This window comes from Schistocerca gregaria, chromosome 1 (genome assembly GCF_023897955.1).
Source record: "Schistocerca gregaria isolate iqSchGreg1 chromosome 1, iqSchGreg1.2, whole genome shotgun sequence".
Taxonomy (NCBI): Eukaryota; Metazoa; Arthropoda; class Insecta; order Orthoptera; family Acrididae; genus Schistocerca; species Schistocerca gregaria.
Genome location: NC_064920.1, coordinates 976,570,507 through 976,592,041, shown reverse-complemented (window position 1 = coordinate 976,592,041; position 21,535 = coordinate 976,570,507). Strand labels below are relative to the sequence as shown.

At 43.3% G+C, this 21,535-nt stretch overlaps 1 protein-coding gene across 3 annotated transcripts in view; it reads left to right on the top strand.

Moving 5' to 3' along the window:
• LOC126277228 (major facilitator superfamily domain-containing protein 6) overlaps positions 1 to 21,535 on the top strand; it is a 217,166-nt gene that overhangs the window by 88,503 nt on the left and 107,128 nt on the right. The gene's annotated exons all lie outside the window — the stretch shown is intronic.

Here is a 21,535-nt window from a genome sequence, read left to right as displayed (position 1 = left end):
CCTTTCAAGTCACTGTCCATTTCATTCAACTGCTCTTCCAAGTTCTTTGCTGTTTCTGACAGAATTACAATGTCATCGACAAACCTCAAAGTTTTTATTTCTTCTCCTTGAACTTTACTTCCTAATCCAAATTTTCCTTTGGTTTACTGTACTGCTTGTTCAATGTACACACAGGCTACAACCCTGTCTCACTCCCTTCTCAACCACTGATTCCCTTTCATGCTGCTCAGCTTTATAATTGACATCTGATTCCTGTACAAGCTAAAAATAGCCTTTCGCTCCGTATTTTCTCCCTGCTACCTTCAGAATTTTAAAGAGAGCACTCCATTCAACATTGTTAAAATCTTTCTCTAAGTTCCACAATGGTAGGTTTGCTTTTCCTTATCCTTTCTTCTAAGATAAGTCGTAGTGTCAGTATTGCTTCGTGTGTTCCCACATTACTCCGGAATCCAAACTGATCTTCCCCGAGTTTGGCGTTTGCCAGTTTTTACATTGTTCTACAAAGGATTCGTTTTCGTATCTTGCAGCTCTGACTTGTGAAAGTGATAGTCCGGAAATACTCACACATGTCAGTACAGCTATGAGCAAATATTAGAAGTAAGGCTAGGTTCAGCGTCAGAGTTGTTTGTAATGTGGTGAGGAAAACAACCACTTCCTTTACAGCTTAATACGTCGATGCCTATGTTTTCTGCTCAAGCAGAAAGATTCCTTACATGGTTTAGAGGATCGATATTGTTGTAAGTATTCTGTAAAAAAAAAAAAAAAAAAAAAAAAAAAAAAAAAAAAAAAAAAAAAAGGGTCGCTAATGGAAAACGTCGTGAGTATTCGGCTTTTGGGTTGTAATAAATAAATATACATCGTGTGGACCAACGGACTGGTGCGTCTTTCAATTGGACGCCACTCAGGCGACTTGTGTTTCCTAATGAACGGGAACTTGGGGAATGCAGTAGAGTACGATCTAACGTTCCGTTGACGACGAGATCAGAGACAGCGTACTATCGTGGATTGGGAAAGAACGGTGAAGGAAATCGGTCGTGTCCATTTCAAAGAAACTAGAAAGGAGATACTGGCGGAAGTAAAGCTGTGAGAGCTGGTCGTAAGTCGTGCCAAGGGCCACATGTTAGACTGCCGGTCCGGGACACAGGTTTGGTCTGCAGGAAGTTTCAACTATTGCAGCCCTTGCCACGGGTGACTACAGGAAAGCACTGAAAGCCTCAGTCTGGATGACCAACAGGAATTTGTGTTTCCTGAAATGTGGGAAAGAATGCAAACTGATTCAATGTAATGGTCTTGAATTATAGAATTGTTAGAAGACAGGCACTGAAAAATTTAATACTTACGTCACAACCCTAACAAATAATTGCTGTAGCAGCTTCTTCATTAGTGCTGTTCTTATTATGTAGTTACTGTTGACCTCATTGTTGTAGAAGCTGAAACTAAAGTCGTTGTTGGTGCTTATTTCGGCGACAACCATGGTGCTATCTTTGTCATCCGGCTTTGTTATCGACATCTTTGTTGTTGTCACCGTCGCAATTTAAGCAATCTTCGTGGTTGTTGTTGCTGTTGTTTTTATTTATCGTCGTTATTCTTTTTGTTGTTTTTGTCTTTGTTGTTTCCGATGTTTTACTTTTGTTATAACTGTTAAGTCGTAAGCCTCCTATTTTGATTTTTTCAGCTTGGATGTGAGTGTGGAAATGTGATTAAATTTAGTATCTGTTGATACTAGGGAAACCACAGGGTATGACGTTACAATGACAAGATTGTCCAATTTCGTCACACAAATATCGCATAATACGGTCAATCTAACTTACAGGTTTATGTGTGTTGTAAATGTTGTTGTGGTTTTCAATCGGAATACTTGTTTGCTGCAGTTCTACACACTAGATAGTCTTGTGCTGTCTTCTTCATATTTAAACCTACATCGATCCATTGGTCTCCTTCTACAAGGTTTACGAAAAAATGTGTGTGAAATCTTATGGGACTTAATTGCTAAGGTCATCAGTCCCTAAGCTTACACACCACTTAACCTAAATTATCCTAAGGACACACACACACACACACACACACACACACACACACACACACACACACACACACACACTCGTGCCCGAGTGAGGTACCAGCCGCACAGTCAATGATTGCAGCGCCTCAGACCGCTCGGCTAGTGCCGCGCGGCTACAAGGTTTACGCCTGACACTTTATTACCAAATAGACGGTTTCTTGATGCCTCAAGATGTGTCCTATCAACCTATTGTTTTCTTTTGTTTCCTGCCATAAATGTATTTTCTTCCCAATTACATTAAGTACTTCATTAGTTATCTACACTTCCCTTCTTATGTCGCACCACATTTCGAAACCTTTCGATGCAAATGTATCTATTTATTCAGCTGTCCAGAGACAACATTTGGAAACTTCCAATAAAACAGTGTCCTGTTAGTGGATTTTCCAACAAAGAATGAACAATTCAAGTTAGTCCAGACGAGTTAGCAGTGTCTAAGCATATTGCCTTCTGTTCAGTGTTCCTTTTCTGTACTTTTTACCAAATTATCGTTCGAAACATGCTGCACTCTGTCAAAACTGATGTTGGTGCGCAAGAAGGTTGAGGAAGATTCCAGCCTTAATTTTACACCATTTGGGTACAAATAAAGGAACTATAAAAACTATCTATTATGGATGAAGTAACCTAGCGCTTGTGATTACGTATGTTAATAATATTAGTAACGGTACCTATTTACTCTAAAAAACAAGCAAATTTGTCAGTAGGCATTGTTCGACTAAATATTATAATTTTGTTTAGTAACATCACTACTCAAAACGCACATATAAACTGCGTAGAAATATTTCTAAGGCAATTTCAGCGTACAATATTGTGTGATGTAGATATTGTCTGATACATTGCTCGAATGGTTGCTACAGTTGCACATAACGTGAAATCTTTACTTGTACTAGTTCATAAAAATGACGGCAGCAACATTGACTTTTTGATAACCACATGTCTATACGTTTATAGCCACTATTGACTAACATAACTTAAAAAAATTGTTTAATTGGCGTTTAAAAATGAGCATGAACAGTTCTAGAACGCACAAAAAGCATTTATTTTGTGTTGGACGGTTTCGCTCAGTTTTTGACCCTCTTCAGACCTCATACCATGATTCTAAGTCGCGGCAGTAAAAGGAATGGCTGTTATAACTCCACGAATGTCAACTCAACTTCATGGATCTATAACAGCCGTTCCATTCACCGCGCCTACGATCATGGTATTAGGTTTGAACATGGCCAAACTCTGACCGAAACCGGTTACAACAAAATAAATATTTATTGCGGTCGAGACTGTTTGTGCTCAGTTTTAAGGTACTTTTTGCCATATCTCTGTTCTCCACGAGAAATTATCTCAAAAATTACGGTTTAATTTCTGATTTATACACAGTGTGGTGGCACTGTCGTAAGATCCTGGGCTATATAACATTTCTGGCTCTGGGAACCATAGCTTTATCCCCATGTTTCATACGTCAGTTGAGAGAAGACACAGTAGCTGAAGCATGATGTCATGAAGTGAAGTGAGACAGTAACAACAGATGCTACCAACCAGTTGAACCTATCGTGGGAGATAAATACCAACCATTTGAACCTAAAGAGGGAAGCTGCACCAACTGAATTAGATTGTGTTTGATTTGCTGCTGCAATGGAAGATGGAGGCCTCAGTCCTGCGGACCAGAACTCATATTTCCTTTCATTAGTTACTATTAAAGTAACAGTCGGATTTTGTATATAATAATGTTGGAGAACTCTTGATAATGATCTATCACTACATAATCAAAATAACATTTTTATCAGTTTTTAGGATACATGTGTCATCGGCTTCGCGCCGTATGACCAAGCGACCGGTTCGGGCTAAACAGTTGTTTGGAAGTTCACGGTGACCCAAAAGCCCGTTAACATTTGAAAATTCAGTACTTAACGGAATAATGTAGATACATAAAAATTGGCACACGTGCTTGAAATTGCATTGGATTTCATTGAAACCAAAGAAAGAATACAAAATGATCGACAGATGGCGCTTCATATGATACAAAAGCAATAATTGGCATAACATTTGATTTTTAGTAAAGGTGTTGTTCTTTATAACAAATGCTCAACATGACGGTCGACATTCATCAACGATACCTTCAGTCGAGCCAGAGTGTTGTGAGCAGCGCTGTACAATATAATTATGAGCAGGACGGTGAGAAATAGCCGTCTAATGTTGTTTTTGGCATCCCCAATCTGGTCGGACGATCGCGATAGACTTCAGACTTCAGGTAATCCCACAACCAATACTCACACGGATTGAGATCTGGGGACCTGGGAGGCCAAACACGACGAAGTGTCGGCTCAGCATTCAATTTTCACAAGATGGTGTGCGCAAGAGATTTTACTCATGTAGCAAAATGGGGTGGAGCGCCATCTTGCATAAAAGCAGGTGCTTTATCAGCCAGGCTAGGGATGACCCGGTTCTGTAACATACCAGCTTATCTCGCACCCGTCACGTTTCTCACACGGCTTGATTGACATGTTGCTGTTCAGCGCCATCTGTTGGCCGGTTTTTGCACCCTTTCTTGTTTCAATAAAACTCCATGCCATTTCAGGATTGTGTGCCAAATTACCTACATTGTTTGGTGAATTTGTGCACTTTCAAATATTAAGACATTTGCCTCATTCTATGTAATAGGCGCTAACCAATTAACTTGCAAGTTACGCGCCATGGTCAGTGCACTTAGGTTGAATCGATTACAATGCACTACTAAGATTGCAACTCTGTGAGCAATACAGAATATAGCTGAATTCAGGAAAGTGTAATTTGGTTTGTGAAATGTCAACAGCACTTGCTACTTTGAAAATGAGAAAGAATTACATTTTGAACACTAAGAATAATTAGTAACTTAGTGTATGATTCTGTACATGTACCCATTACCACACTATATCATTTTGCTATTTATTATTTCGTCTGGAGAAATATGCAAAATAAAATATAAGTAGCATCCCTATAAACTTCAGCATTATTTATCTCTGAAAGACAGAGCCTTTACCTGTTTCTTGGTAGCTCCATCGAAGTCTCACGGCAGAGATAGCAGACTCGAGATCTCTGTGCTGGGACTACGCCAGCACTTGAAGGCGGCACATAGGTGACCATTTTAAAAATTGTATGTTTTGCTATGTCGCGACAAGACACAACGAGGACGCTTACACGTGCTGCTACTCCAGTACAAGTGAAGACATTTACGTGCCATCTCTGGTAACACAGAGGACCCTCGCTCGCATTAATGACTCAATGACGCTATACAATCCCGATTTTTATTTTATTTTTTTGTTACGAGGGTCGCCGACGACGGTTCAAGTCCCCGTTCGGTCGTCGACAGTTAGGTTTCCCGTGATTTCCCTTAATCGCTTTTGTAAATTCCACAAGAATCATTTGAAAACAACACGTTCGATTTCCTTCATCCTTCGTGCTTGTGATACATACTCATTGACCACGCTAAACCTGTATTTCCGTCGTTACTACAGACACTTATCATCGTTTGTAAGCAAACCCTTCCACTAGAATGCTAAAACAGTTTTCCCGTAACTTTCGAATGTAATTTGAATCTCTAATAAAATTATATACACCTAAAGATGACACTCTTGTGTTCCATCGTGAACGCTAATGAATTTTTTATGTTTCGTTGGTGGTGGCATAGCTTGATTTCTACAGCATTAGTATAGACCACCTTCGCTGAGTCTTTATCTATCGCGATCTGCATACACGAGTAATTTTCTACGTATGTAAATGGCTGATAAGTCAGATATATCTACATCTGCATGGCTACTCTGCAATTCGCGCTCAAGTGCCTGGCAGAGATTTCAACGTGCCATTTTAGCCTTACTTCTCTACCGTTTCGCTCTCGAACAGTGAGCAGGTAAAACAAAACACTTAAATTTCTCCGTGCAAGCACTGATTCCTCTTATTTTATAAGGATGAACATTTCTCTCTACATAGGTTGACGTCAACACGATGGTCTGATGTTCGAAGGAGACAGTTGGCGACTGAAATTTTGTGAAAAGATCTCGCTGCAACAAAAAAACTCCTATGTTTTAATGACTGACACCGCAACTCGCCTATGTTAACCGCGATTCTCTCTTCCCTATTTCACAATGATACAACAGGATTTGCCCGTGTTTGAACGTGTCTACCGTCAAATCGTATCTGTTAAGGATCCCATACCGCGCAACAATAATCCAGAGGACGGGCAAGAGTAGTATAGGCAGTCTATTCGGTGGATCAACGTCTTATACGAAATAATAAGAGTGTCGCTCCCATTCTGTAACACGCGAGGCTGGAGGTTTCCGTTGCAGTTTGCTACAGAAATACTCCCACAAAAGCAGTCCTCCACTTGGGAACATTAACCGTCTCTTAAATGGTTCTTTCCTGTCATCACGAGAGCAATTTGCCGACCTATGTACCGAGTGGGTCCTTTCCAGGTTCTGGCACTGTAGCCTAAACTGGTCACAACTTACTAGATACCAAATTGGGAATCAGTCCAATGCCAATTTAGAGACGGCCTCCATTGCGCTGGATTATTAAATTTCTGCATTGCATGTTATTGGTTTCCCAAACCTCATGCGCTTCCTTCTTGCTTAGCGGCTAAGCACCAGAGGTTAGATTTAATTTTGCATAGGCTGTCACCAAAGATCTAATGTCATGGCAACTGAGCATTTACTTTTCACCCTTTAATAACTGAACAATTCAGCTCATACATGAAATAGTAGATATTTCATAGATAGCCGTTTACAGCCTTCAAAGCTATCACTATTTACATATCTGATCTTCGGCGGCATGTTTTCAGGAATCCGGTCGGTTGAATGCTTATCTCGCAGTACGGATGAAGCCCAATCAGCTAGTATGAGCCCTTTGCTCACTGTACCTGTCATGTGAAAATATCGCGTATTAGAAGTAAAGTTGACCTCAGCCAGAAACTTCGCTCTGAATACCACAGAGCACTGGATAAAATATTCTCGGTGAAGTTGCCGCTTCGGATTTGGATAAAATACCGAGTTTTCGATGACTACCTCCATTATCGACTTCAAGGGTTATGCCTGATCGTCGTGAAAGCGTCTGGATGTCTGTTACATTTATCTCAAAGCTCCACAGGGCTGGATGTGCCCGTCTCACTTCTGATGCGAATGTGGTTGTTTGGGATGGCGGTTTTGAGGATCTAAATGTATGATTTGAGGGATAGCTTCTCGTTATCTGTTGATAATGTTCTGGCGTCCTAGACATAGATAGCAATTCGGTAGGACTGACTTACGGTTTGGAAAAGTGACGGTCGGACAGATTCGGATAGGGAGCCTACTTCTCACCGTAGTCCGACTTTCGACGGGAAGAGGACGAGGCACCCCAGCTTGAGCAGGATGGCTGCTGCTCGGTTCCCCCACTCTTGTAGAGAGAGGAATTGAGATCTTCAGTTGACATCCTCGAGCGCTTCTTTGATCTTTTGCAGCTCCTAAACTGGAGAAGCTCCCAGTTTTATGCCCCGAGGACATCATATGATTGGCTGGATTATGTCATGATGACGTCACAGAGATGGCCGCGTTCTGCGTCCATAGATTATGTCTGAGCTTGCAGCACCGTCACTCGTGTCAAGTAGTAAACTATGGGAAACTTTCCTTTTTCCGCTTTCTTTATCAAGTGCACTTTTCCAAGCTTTGCTAAGTGCATAGACGGTGTCTCTACCGAGGTTTTATCGCACAGCATATTTTCTACTGTTTCTCTAATCACCGCATCCCAACACTTGGAAGCATGAACTGGAATTATCGTATGTCCAAAAATAATCTTATGCTTTTTTAACTGACTGTCCTCAGTCACCGCTAATTTTTCAAAATTCCTCTACTTCACTTGATTGAGGCTCCACACAGCAGTCGGCAACAGTTCTATAGACTGACCTTACAAATCCATGGCACTCTCAGGCCAAGATTAATAAGTCGCAACATTTCCTTAATGTTCCTGGGGTGCAACATCAGTCTGATTCCTTGTCTGTTGGGATCCTACCTATTTTATTATCTGTTGCACGCACCTCAGAATGGAAGCTGCGCTGTGTGTTAAGGCTTGTGGCTTTGTTGAAAGGCATCGCACCTAGGTTTTCTCGACATCGTTGGTCTAATAACATGGACAGAATATCCGTTCCTTCTGGGCACCGTCATCACATTATTCATCTCGGAGCTGAGATGCTCCTTGTCCGAAATAGTCCTGGCTCTATGGATTGGGGCGTTCAGCATAGCTCTCCGCTGAACTGGACGGTGAAAGCTCCACCAGTTGAGATACAGATCTGTGTGGGTCGGTTTGCTGACAGATTAAATGTGTGCGTCTTGGTATTAAACAAATTCCCGTCTGATTTCAGATCCCTGAGGAGCAGATATTCACAGATGTTCTTCCCCATATCCCCCCAGCAGGGGCTTGTATAATGGGCAGTCAAATGAGAATGAGACAAAAATGGTTCAACTGGCACTATGGGACTTAACATCAGAGGTCACCAGTCCCCTAGACTTAGAACTACTTAAACCTAACTAACCTAAGCACATCACACACATCCATGCACAAGGCAGGATTCGAACTTGCGACCGTAGCAGCAGCGCGGTCCCGGACTGAAGCGCCTAGAACCGCTCGGTCACAGCGGCCGGCAGAATGAGACAGATGGGGAAAAAAGTAAACTTTTCATTACTTCAAAAATAATCGCCGTAACTATTAAAATATTTATCCCACTGTGACAAAAGACGGATTGCACCCAAGTGTGGACGTCTTCGTTCGAAGCAGATCGACAATCACGAATGTCTTTCTTCATGGCTGCAAAAATATGGAAATCGCATAGGGAGAGATAAAACGCGTGGAGGAGAATTTGTAACGGCTTCCCGTTACGCCCACATGTTGCCACATTTGTTTTGACTAAGCTACAAAAGTTTCGCTGGGAAACCTATACACATTCTCATACAGTCCCGATCTCTCCCTATGTGATTCCATATTTTGGAGAGTTGAAGAAAGATATTCGTGCCGTCGGTTTGCTTCGAATGAACAAGTGCACGCCTGGGTACAATCATGTTCCCGTATGCATCTGTAAACATTTTTCCCTGAAGGCACTGACCGTCTTGTCTCACAGTGGGATAAATGTATTAACAGTTGTGGCGATTGCTTTTGATTTTCCATCTGTCTCGTTTTCGTTTGACTGCCCCTTTATACTTGCTGGGTCCTAACTGTCCACATTCGCGCAGCACATCATTCGGTTTAAGTCGATAACGAATGCAGCTTTGAGTGGCAACTCAGTTATCGGTAAAGCAATCGTCCTCTACGCGGAAAGGCTAGTGACTGATATAGGAGCGGATATCTACTGATAACATTTCTTGTCGAAATCCATTTAATAATATTTCCTTATTAATACTTCGATCTTTTTTGATATTAAGAAAATCGAAAGATGTTATCTTGCCTGCACCAATGTCGCTACTCGTTTCTATTTTCTTTTGCAGTTTTAACAATGCAGCGAGGCTGCTGGCGAGCTGCACCTGTTGTGCGTGTACACTGACGAGCCAAAACATTGTTACCAACTGTTTAAATAACTTGTTGGTCCATCTCTGGGACGTAATACAGCACCGATTCTGCGTATCATCGATTCTACAATTTGTTGGTTGCTTTGTGGACGTGTCTGGCAACAGATGTCTACACACAAGTCACGGAATTCCCGTAAATAACGGACCATTGATTTGGGTACTTGGTGATGGCGCCCTATAGCGACCCAGAAGAGTTCCACCGGCTTCATATCAGGCGAATCTGGTGGCCAAGATATCAAAGTGATTTCACTATCATGCTCTTCCAACCACTGTAGCACGATTCTGGCTTCGAGACACGGAAAATTATGTGCCGTCAGGGAAGACATCAAGCATGAAGGGACGCAGTTGGTCCGCAGCTGAAATTATGTCTTAGATTACTACCACAGCTCCCTTATAATTGCAGTAGAATTTCTCCCATTGCATAATACTGCTCCCGCCAGCCTGCCTCTATGGCGTGATGCATGTTTGGAGCCACCGTTCGCCTTCATGATATCGTTTGTGGAGACGACCATCGACCTGATACAGCAAGAAACATGATTCTTCCCAAGAGCCGACACGTTTCCAAAGATCCACGGTTGAATCCCGATGATGGCGTGCCCACTGCAACCGTAATTGTCGATGTCATTGGGTCAATATGTGAACGCGTGGGGATGGTCTGCTGTAAAGTTCCATGTTCGACAATGTAAGATGAACGGTGTGCTCCGGATCACTTGCGGGTGCAACAACACTTCACCCTTTCGGCAGAGACACCACGATAGTTTCACTGTCCTCCTATATCTTTCCGTAGATGCTCAAGCAAGTGGACATTCGACCAACTTCACCGTTTTCGAGATACTCGTTCGCAGACTGCGTAATAGTAATCTGCACTTATCGAAGTCGCTTATCCTCAATGGATTTTTTCCATTTTCCGCCCACATCTACACCAAGGTGACGCCACATCCGTCTCGGCTCCGCTTATATATTTTCCCTGCTGTATCACATGCCCTCAACTCCACCAGGTGGCATCCAACGTCGCGGTGAACAGTGGTCATAATGTTTTGGCTGTTCAGTGTATGTCTGCAAGCAGTATGTTGGGATATGGGGCAAGAGGGGACGTTTTCCCCTCCGCCTTTAATCTGGAGTAAAGAGTTTTTATTCATTAGAGAATTCTCATACATTCCTAGAAGTCATTCCCCCACGAATCTATTAAGCATTACGTAGCTGATCTCAGAAAGGCAATGTTATAGCTTTAGCAATTGTTGGAGAACTTTTCATTCCATGGCAGCTTGTCTTGCACGTCGCTCCCCCCGCCCCTCCCATTTCGCCCCCCCCCCCCCCGCGCCTCCTAGATCAGTTTCTGCTGAAGAGGAATGCTATTGCGAGCAATTAGTGAATTTAAACCCAGTGAACCCAAATTGAACGTGTATGACTGTTAAAACTACACTACTGGCCATTAAAATTGCTACACCAAGAAGGAATGCAGATGATAAGCGGATATTCATTGGACAAATATATTATACTAGAACTGACATGTGAGTACAAAAAAAAACTAATCAAATGGCTCTGAGCACTATGGGTCTCAACTGCTGACGTCATCAGTCCCCTAGAACTTAGAACTACTTAAACCTAACTGACCTAAGCACATCACACACATCCATGCCCGAGACAGGATTCGAACCTGCGACCGTAGCGGTCGCGTGGTTCCAGACTGTAGCGCCTAGAACCTCACGGGACATTTGATTACATATTCACGCAGTTTGGGTGCATAGATCCTGAGAAATCAGTACCCAGAACAACCGCCTCTGGCCGTAATAACGGCCTAGATACGCTTGGGCATTGAGTCAAACAGAGCTTGGATGCCGTGTACAAGTACAGCTGCCCATGCAGCTTCAACACGATACCACAGTTCATCAAGAGTAGTGACTGGCGTACTGTGACGAGCCAATTGCTAGGCCACCATTGACCAGAAGTTTTCAGTTGGTGAGAGACCTGGAGAACGTGCTGGCCAGGACAGCAGTCGAACCTTTTCTGTATCCAGAAAGGCCCGTACAGGACCTGCAACATGCGGTCGTGCATAATCCTGCTGAAATGTATAGTTTCGCAGGGATCGAATGAAGGTTAGAGCCACGGGTCGTAACACATCTGAAACGTAACGTCCACTGTTCAAAGTGTCGTCAATGCGAACAAGAGGTGACCGAGACGTGTAACCAATGGCACCCCATACCATCACGCCGGTTGATACGCCAGTATGGCGAAGACGAATACAGGCTGCCAATGTGCGTTCACCGTTATGGCGCCAAGCACGGATGCGACCATTATGATGCAGTAAACAGAACCTGGATTCATCCGAAAAATGACGTTTTGCGATTCGTGCGCCCAGGTTCGTCGTTGAGTACACCATCGCAGGAGCTCCTGTCTGTGATGCAGAATCAAGGGTAACCGTAGCCATGGTCTCCGGGCTGATTGTCCATGCTGCTGCAAACGTCGTCGAACTGTTCGCGCAGATGGTTGTTATCTTGCAAACGTCCACATCTGTTGACTCAGGGATCGAGACGTGGCTGCACGATCCGTTACAGTCATGCGGATAAGATGCCTGTCATCTCGACTGCTAGTGATACGAGGCCGTTGGCATCCAGCACGGCGTTCCGTATTACCCCCGTGAACCCACCGATTCCATATTCTGCTAACAGTCATTGGATCTCGACCAACGCGAGCAGCAAAGTCGCGATACGATAGACCGCAATCGGAGTAGGCTACAATTCTACCTTTATCAAAATCGGGAACGTGATGGTACGCATTTCTCCTCTTCACACGAGGCATCACAACAACGTTTCACCAGGCAACGCCGGTCAACTGCTGTTGTGTGTGAGAAATCGGTTGGAAACTTTCCTCAAGTCAGCACGTTTTAGGTGTCGCCACCGGCTGCAACCTTGTGTGACTGCTCTGAAAAACTGATCATTTGCACATCACAGCATCTTCTTCCTGTCGGTTAAATTTCCTGTCTGTAGCACATTATCTTCATGGTGTAGCAATTTTAATGGCCAGTAGTGTATAAGTACTGAAAAATGTTAAGTAAGAGATTAGTTTGTGCTGGTAGAAATCTTACCATAGTGGTGATAGTTTTTACTCTGCTTATGGTACCACAGTAGCTATGGAAGTCAAACTGGAATAACCTAAATCTGGGTTTTTTATTTAAAGAATATTCAAACTTAATACTTGCCTTTTGCTTGAAAACATTTTTGTCACTTGTATTTCATACAAGTAAGATTAATGTGCGCACTGTAATTAACTAATTTGTCTTTTAAATCTCAATTTTATCGACCACGCCAGCGTTGAATGCTTTTTACCGCCCACAGATTCTAATTAAAATGACCTTTAGCTACTACTCCAGTACTATGTAGCTCTCCACGTTCATTTAAAACACACAAAAAAATGTATTCACTACACTCGTGGCGGAACGTATTCAGCTTATGAAATCTACTTCCCCACAGTTCCTATTGCCTTTTCCCAAGAAATGAATAATAAAAAAGTACTCTTTAGTCGAAGGCGCCCTTTTTGGCTACCAAACAAAACGAACACTTCTCAGTCAGTCCAGGTGCGATATGTTTGCGCTAACTCTTCCCATTATTTCTAGTCATACAAATTAAAATTACAAATGCAGATGCTCAGTAGTTACCCACATAAAACACAGAACAGAAAAAGCGCTGTTGGTCGCCTGTACTTCACTGCAATATAGCATTAGGGTCCACTTACCAACAAAGACGTCCGTTCAGGATCGTACACGGTCAGCTTCTACCAGCTCATTTAGTTTGGAAAAAGAACAGTGCTTGTCGCTTGTCCCTCTTTCCAGTAATAATCACCAGTATTTTTGCGTGACAAAATTTAACGACGAGTAATAATTATTTTTCAGTGACATTTAGGTTGTTCTCCGATTTTTGAGTTCCCCGCTGTGTGTCTCGTCCTGCATTTTCATTGCTGCTGGTGGGTGCCTTAGCTTAACCAGATGTCTGCTTTTGTTTTGGACAGCTCGCGATCAAACAAACCTGTGAAATAATAAAATAAAAATCACTGTAAATGTGAAAAGTGTTAACGTGATGAAATGCTTTTTTATAACTTCAGTTTCGATGCAGGGTAAACGGGTGCATACAGAAAAAAAGCGGGTTACCTACGCAGGAGGGGCCAGTCGCAGTCGGCTTGACCCTGGGCGTAAAATATCACCTTGTTATCTGCGGCTCCCGGGTGGTGGCCCGGACTGGCGTGGCTCCGAGCCAGCCGGCGAGCTGGAAGGAGCGAGACATTCTTCGCCCACTTTCGGCGTTAGCCCGGCAGTGTTACTCAAACGATTTTGCTGAAAATAATACACAAAAAAATAACATCTTTATTTTCAAATTATTTGTAGCTTTATGTGTCAGCCTCATCGTGAAGTGCATTTATCGCGAATCTCTTGCTCAACGTAAAGTCCAGAGCGACTGGAAAAAAGCTCAGGTGACGCTTGTATATAAGAAGGGTAGAAGGACGGATCCTCAAAATTACAGACCAATATCCTTGACATCCGTTTGTTGCAGAATTCTCGAACATATTCTCAGTTCGAATGTAATGAATTTCCTTGAGACAGAAGTTGCTGTCCATGCATCAGCACGGCTTTAGAGAGCATCACTCCTACGAAACGCAACTCGCCCTTTTTTCACATATCGTCTTGATGAAGGGTATCAGACGGTTGCCATATTCCTTGACATCCGGAAAGCGTTTGACCCGGTGCCCCACTGCAGACTCCTAACTAAGGTATGAGCATATGGGATTGGTTCCCAAATATGTGAGTGGCTCGAAGATTTCTTGAGTAATAGTACCCAGTACGTTATCCTCGATAGTGAGTGTTCATTGGAGGTGAGGGTATCATCTGGAGTGTCCCAGGGAAGTGTTGTAGGTCCGCTGTTGTTTTCTATCAACATAAATGATCTTTTGGATAGGGTGGATAGCAATGTGCGGCTGTTTGCTGATGATGCTGCGGTGTACGGGAAGGTGTCGTCGTTGAGTGACTGTAGGATACAAGATGACTTGGACAGGATTTGTGATTGGTGTAAAGAATGGCAGCTAACTCTAAATATAGATAAATATAAATTAATGCAGATGAATAGGAAAAAGAATCCCGTAATGTTTGAATACTCCATTAGTAGTGTAGCGCTTGACACAGTCACGTCCATCAAATATTTGGGCGTAACATTGCAGAGCGATATGAAGTGGGACAAGCATGTAATGGCAGTTGTAGGGAAGGCGGATAGTTCTCTTCGGTTCATTGGTAGAATTTTGGGAAGATGTGGTTCATCTGTAAAGGAGACTGCTTATAAAACACTAATGCGACCTCTTCTTGAGTACTGCTCGAGTGTTTGGGATTCCTATCAGGTCGTATTGAGGGAGGACATAGCAGTTCAGAGGCGCGCTGCTAGATTTGTTACTGGTACGTTTGATCATCGCGCGAGAGTTACGGAAATGCTTCAGGAACTCGGATGGAAGTCTCTGGAGGAAAGGAGGCGTTTTTTCGTGAATCGCTACTGAGGAAATTTAGAGAACCAGCATTTGAGGCTGACTGCAGTATAGTTTTACTGCCGCCAACTTATATTTCGCGGAAAGACCACAAAGATAAGAGAGATTAGGGCTCGTACAGAGGCATATAGGCAGTCATTTATCCCTCATTCTGTTTGGGACTGGAACAGGGAGAGATGATGCTAGTTGTGGTACGAGGTACCCTCCGCCACGAGCCGTATGGTGGATTGCGGAATATGTATGTAGATGTAGAAGTGACACACATTTCGATAATGGTCATACTTAACGTGATATTTGCATTTAAGCATGAGGCTGCGTGAAATTTGATAAGTTTGCAATGAAAATAGTTGTCGCTACGATTTTGCGTCGTTTCGTGCTTATACTCCACACGTTGCTGCGAATGACATTTAGCTGGGATACTGAATTTTTCTTTAGGCTCGGGAAAGAGCTTCTATCGGTCTCCAATCATGAGAGAATGCAGTTTATGTAGAACATTCACTTTCGACTGCATATGAACGAGAATGAAATATTTATAACATTTCTCATGTAAATTAAGGAGTTCAAGATATCTATATGAGATTTTAGTAAGTGATAGTGCGCAGAGGGAGAACATTTTGCCATACCGTTATCTATGCTGATACAGCAGAAGCTATGATTTTTAATCCAGTACTGCATTTTTTTAAATAATCCTCGACAGCTTTTGAAAAGAGACTTTGCTGGTATGAAAATAAATATGAAATACCTTCTATTATGTTGCTGCAAACTGAAACAATGAGGTTTTCCATAAGATGTTGCCTTCTATGGTCGTCAGTTGCTTGTTTAATATGTCGTTGTTTCAGAATTATGTCACAATAGCATGAGAAAAATCGGGCCATTAGCGCCTGCGAGTATCTTGAGCGAATTGAATTGGAAGGTGAGGAATTTTTGAGCTCTCTTGCGACTGGAGATGAAACGTGGTAGCCGGCCAGTGTGGCCGAGCGGTACTAGGCGCTTCAGTCTGGAACCGCGCGACCGCTTCGGTCGCAGGTTCGAATCCTGCCTCGGGCATTGATGTGTGTGATGTCCTTACGTTAGTTATGTTTAAGTAGTTCTAAGTTCTAGGGGACTGATGACCTCAGATGTGAAGTCCCATAGTGCTCAGAGCCATTTGAACCATTTTTTGAAACGTGGTAACTCATTATACGCCTGAGACAGCAAAATACAGTAGCGTCATACCAATTCGCAATCTGCCAAAAAAAATTAAAAACGGCAATTACGGGCAAAAAAGTCAGTCTCAGTGGTTCGGGACCGATACGGCATCATTATGGTCGAATTTCTGCCTCAGGGGAGACCAGCCATAGGTAATGATATTGTGAGGCCCCAAAAAACTCAAAAGGAGCATTCAGAACAAAAGGGGGATTACTGAAGAGGGGTGCGTGCCTGTAGCAAGACAACGCCCGTTCTCACACAGTCCTAGCCACCAAGCCGCTCTTGGACTCATTTGGTTGGGATGTCTTGAACCCGCTCCCCCATATTTCTGATCTCTGATCTGGCGCTTTCGAGATATATTTTCACCTCCTTGAAGGCATACATGAACAGAACTAAATTTTCAGATTTTCAGCCGACGAGCATATCAGAAAGAGCTTCTGGAGTGAGTGAAGGAGCTGGCGAGTGTTTTTCGAGGAGGACATAAAGAACCTTCTTCCACGACTCGCGACGTGCATTTAACAGGGTGGTGACTACGTGGAAAAACAGTCAACTACACTTACTTTCTGAACATGCTTGGTACATGTGAATCTCATCACCGCCCAGCGCAGAATAACACAGTTCTCCGCTCGCTGACCACTTGCATAGGGCATGTAAGTGATGCTGAAGGTGTGTCATTTGAGCTTAAAAGGCTAATGACTAAAATACAAGACTGCTATTCACAACCATGGCAGCCAATGAAGAACGCAACATAGGCAAACATAATGAACTGCAATCAACACAATGCTCACCTTACGTGAAAATTTGTGAGAAGTTCCTATGGGGCGAAAGTGCTGAGGTCATCGGTCCTTAGCCGGCCAGCGTGGCCGAGCGGTTCTAGGCGCTACAATCAGGAACCGCGCGACCGCTACGGTCGCAGGTTCGAATCCTGCCTCGGACATGGATGTCTGTGATGTCCTTAGATTAGTTAGTTTTGAGTAGTTCTAAGTTCTAGGGGACTGATGACCTCAGCTGTTAAGTCCCATAGTGCTCAGAGCCATTTGAACCATCATCGGTCCTTAGGCTTACACACTACTTAATCCAGCTTAACGTAACTTGCGCGCGCGCGCCCGAGGGAGTACTCGGACTTTCGACGGGAGAAACAGCGCGAACCGTCCCAAGGCGCCCGAGACCACGCGGTACACATTATGTGTAGCGTGTCAGTGACGGAATGGGTAAACGTCATCGTTGGGTTGGTATCCACACGCTCTTGTACAGTAACAATAGGATGTAGTACGAGTCATCCTCCACTAAGGACAAAATATGCAGTCGGACCTTACTAATCCGTCTGCTACGGGACAAGACGCACGGTCGGAACGTAGAAAGGTCGATTTTCAGAGGAACACTTTCATTGGCCCATAAAATGAAATGTAATGGTGGTATGGCATTGTTGGACGGGATGTCCCAGTCGGGTCGCCATATTGGGCGACTTGTGGCCGATGATGAGGATAAAATAATGATGATGATAACACAACACCCAGTCCCGAGAGTAGAAACGGAATCGGACCCGGGTCCAGTGCGTGGGAGGCAAGCACGTTACCACCCAGCTAAGCAGGCGGGCTATTGGCCCATAACATCACAGTATATTACAACTTTAATTTTGAACGAGAAATACAATCTGAAATATAGTTCCATATCAAAACAGCAATAAAACGAAAATAAAACCCCAGATCTTACGTGATCTGGGATAAAACGGTAACACACTGATAGAACTTACAGCAAAGAGTAATGCACAGTAGTGCCTGTACTATAAAATGTCTGTATCGCGCTGTAAGACATTACTGTTAGTGAAAGGTTAACAAGTGTGCATAGCTTATTACAGTGCTGCACTGAACACAACTGATTTGCATTTAACTTTTCAAAACTTGAGAAATGACACGCTAAAAAATACTCCGTTCTTAAATACTCCGTTCTTAAATAAGACGAAAAAATCCTGTAATGTTCTTTTATTTAGCAGACGACAGCCTGATTTTTGTCGCGATGTTCCGCCATTTCCTAATCCATAAATTGTCTATTGGAGTGGACGTAGAGTATTGTTCGATATACTGAAGAGCTACTTGTATATCAAAGGCACTTCTGGCGTCTGTGTGTGATACTAGAGTCGTAGGTTCATTGGCTTAGATGCCGTCATCGTCTTCCTCGTTCCCATCTGTTCTTTGAGTCACATTGGACAAAGTTTTACTTTGTGCTCCACACAATGTGGAAGTATGCAGGGCAGACTGTGGATGTGGAAAAGTACGTATCGGCGAAACCGGCAGGCCATTAGCGACACGCACCTGGGGAGCGTGAGCGCTACATTAGACTTGGACAGCACAACAATTCTGCGATGGCCGAACACGAGGTGGTCTGCAGCAAGAGAATAAAATTGAACGAGACTTGCTCACTTGGCAAGCAGCCAGGGACGAGGTAGGACAAAATCAGGGTGGCCACTGACAACTTGAATAGAGAGGATCCACTAACCTGGCTGCCAGCCATCAGAGCCCGTCGGGCCGCACAAATAAACTTGACACGCGAGCAGCGTGTGAACGCCCTAGTCGCCGGTGACTGCCAATCATGACTCGTACTTAGAGGCAACAGATAACAGCAGATCCCCTCTCCTTACACCACAGGGAATCAATCTAATGGAGTTCAACAATCCTTCCACCGCAAGAGACTAATAACATTAACGGATTTTAAAATTTGTGACGGAGTGTCACGTTCTGTAGACGAGTCATGACGAAATATAATGGCCGCTGGACAACAAAGTACACCTTGTGAAACGTCCACTTCAGAAAATTATGAATGACTGAAAACCAAATAATGTAAGAGGTTTATCAGCACAAACAGCTGAGCAGAACTGAACGTACTCAGGCATTTCTCTCTTTACTTACTCTGATCATCACTAAACTGACACAATATTTTTTAGCGCAACGCAATCTGACTTTCAATAATCGCTACAAAAGAATGGCCCTGATTAACAATAACCTATACCTCTCATGAATCACTTACCTCACAAAAACCTTCGTTACTCGAACTACTGCAATACAGCGACCGCCACTACTGCTAGCTAAAAAAAAAGATTCCAACTGCCAAAGGCACTAACTACTGATAGGCATAGTTAGCAAATGAAAGATTTTGATAGAGAACAACCAATGTATTTACCTTAATAGTGTTCAAAAATCATCATATATGTCAATTCATGACATCCGTCACACAAATTTCCTTTTCCTGGTGGACACACGTCCAGATAGCCCGCTTATAGCAACCTCCCAAAACTCTGGCATATCTCTTTCCACATCCACCACTGCTGGCGGCTCACCTCCAACTGCCCAACAATACACAAGCAAATATTCCAACAATGAGTCCAACCAGCCACAGACTGCACACAGCACAGTCAGTGATTTTCATACAGAGCGCTACGTGGCGTTACCAACATAAAAACCTAAACAGCCTACTTAACACTTGCTCTTTCCAAAGCTAGAGACAAAGGAGGGAGGGAGAGAGAGAGAGAGAGAGAGAGAGAGAGAGAGAGAGAGAGATGAGGACGTAAAATTAATTATGAAAATCTGATTACAAATTCATATTGCTGGCGAGATGACAAGTTGATTGATACCAAGAAAGAACTTATTAGGTGACTAATTAACAACTTGTTCAATTAAATCGTTCATCTTGAGAATCAAAGCTACTTTTCTCCAAGCAACAAGCACATCGATGTCACGCCTATAAGGCCGACGATTGACAAACATTCTGGTGTTCGCCGTTTAATACTAGCAGAGAAAGCCGGCTTTGCTCGGGTGTCGTTTACAGAGGTGTAAGACCACGCCCGCAACACGCAGCGCCTGGCCTTGCGCTTAATGTTTATGACGTGATATCTCCTGAACTACATGTCGCACAGTGATATAATTTTGTGGGTATATTCAGCGACACATGCGGATACTGCCTGCAAAATATGTTGCGAACGGAGTTCGTAACAACGAAACAATAAATGTAAACGTCATGCACGATGCGGCAGTTTTTCTCGTATGACTTCTTATTTTCTGAAGAATATATTGTAGAATGCTATAATTATGTAGGTACGTTCAATTGATCCACCACGAATTCTTACCAGCCGGGACTATAGTGAACTCAGCTTTCTACTTGGAAGCGCTCAAAAAACTGAAAAAGAGGGCCTCGCGCAGCCGAAGCGACATCAAGGACATGTGGAAAGTTAACCACGACAACGCGCCAAATCACAGCGCCTTCATTGTCAACGACTTGCTGGCCAAGACCAAGACCCCATTGGTTCCCCAGCCTCCCTTACAGTCCTGACCTGGCTCCCCTGACTTTTTTTGTTTTTGTTTCGTCGGTTAAAAGGAGTCATGAATGGAAAAACTCCATCTACCTGGCTGCATTGATTCATGGCTTTCAGGATGTCATAAAAGTTGCGAGTTGGGTTTCACATGATCTATGTATTCGGAATCGATTCTCCTTGGCATAGAGGCGCTCGTTCTATTCCAGATAGCTAATTATGTTTGAGCTCGGAGGATGTTCTAAGATTCTACAACAGATCGGTGCCAAGGATACTGGACGGCAGTGTCATGGTTCACTTCTACCACCCTTCTTCTAAACAGGTGTGACCTGTTCTTCTTTCCAACTATTGTTCACGGTTTTTTGTTCGAGGGATCTACTATAGATTATAGTTACGAGGCGCTAACTCAGCCGCAAAATGCTTGTAGAATCTGACAGGGATTCCATCAGGCTCTGGGGCTTCGTTCAATTTTAAGATTTCATCTGTAGCTCAACGCCACTGACAATCTCTCTTTCACTCCTCTTCTCAGTGGTACGAGGATTACATTGGGGGAATACTTCCGGATTTTCCGTTGTAAAGGAACGTTTTAAAATAGAGTTAAGCATTTCTGCTTTCGTTTTGCTATCCACAGTTTCAGTTCCTGTCTTGTCCCCGAGTGTTTGGGCACAAATTTTGGTGCCACTAACGACCATTACATCCGACCAGAATTTCTTTGGGTTTTTCGAAAGTTCTTTTGATAATATTCTGCTGCGGTAGTCATTGAAGGCTTGACGCATATTGCTCTCTTGACTGCCAACCGCGTTTCAGTCAGCATCTCTCTGTCCACAGCCTTGTGCTTTGCTTTATAACTATTACACAACAGTCTCTCTTTCTTTATAAGTTTTCTTTGTAGTGACTGTATACCAATGTGAT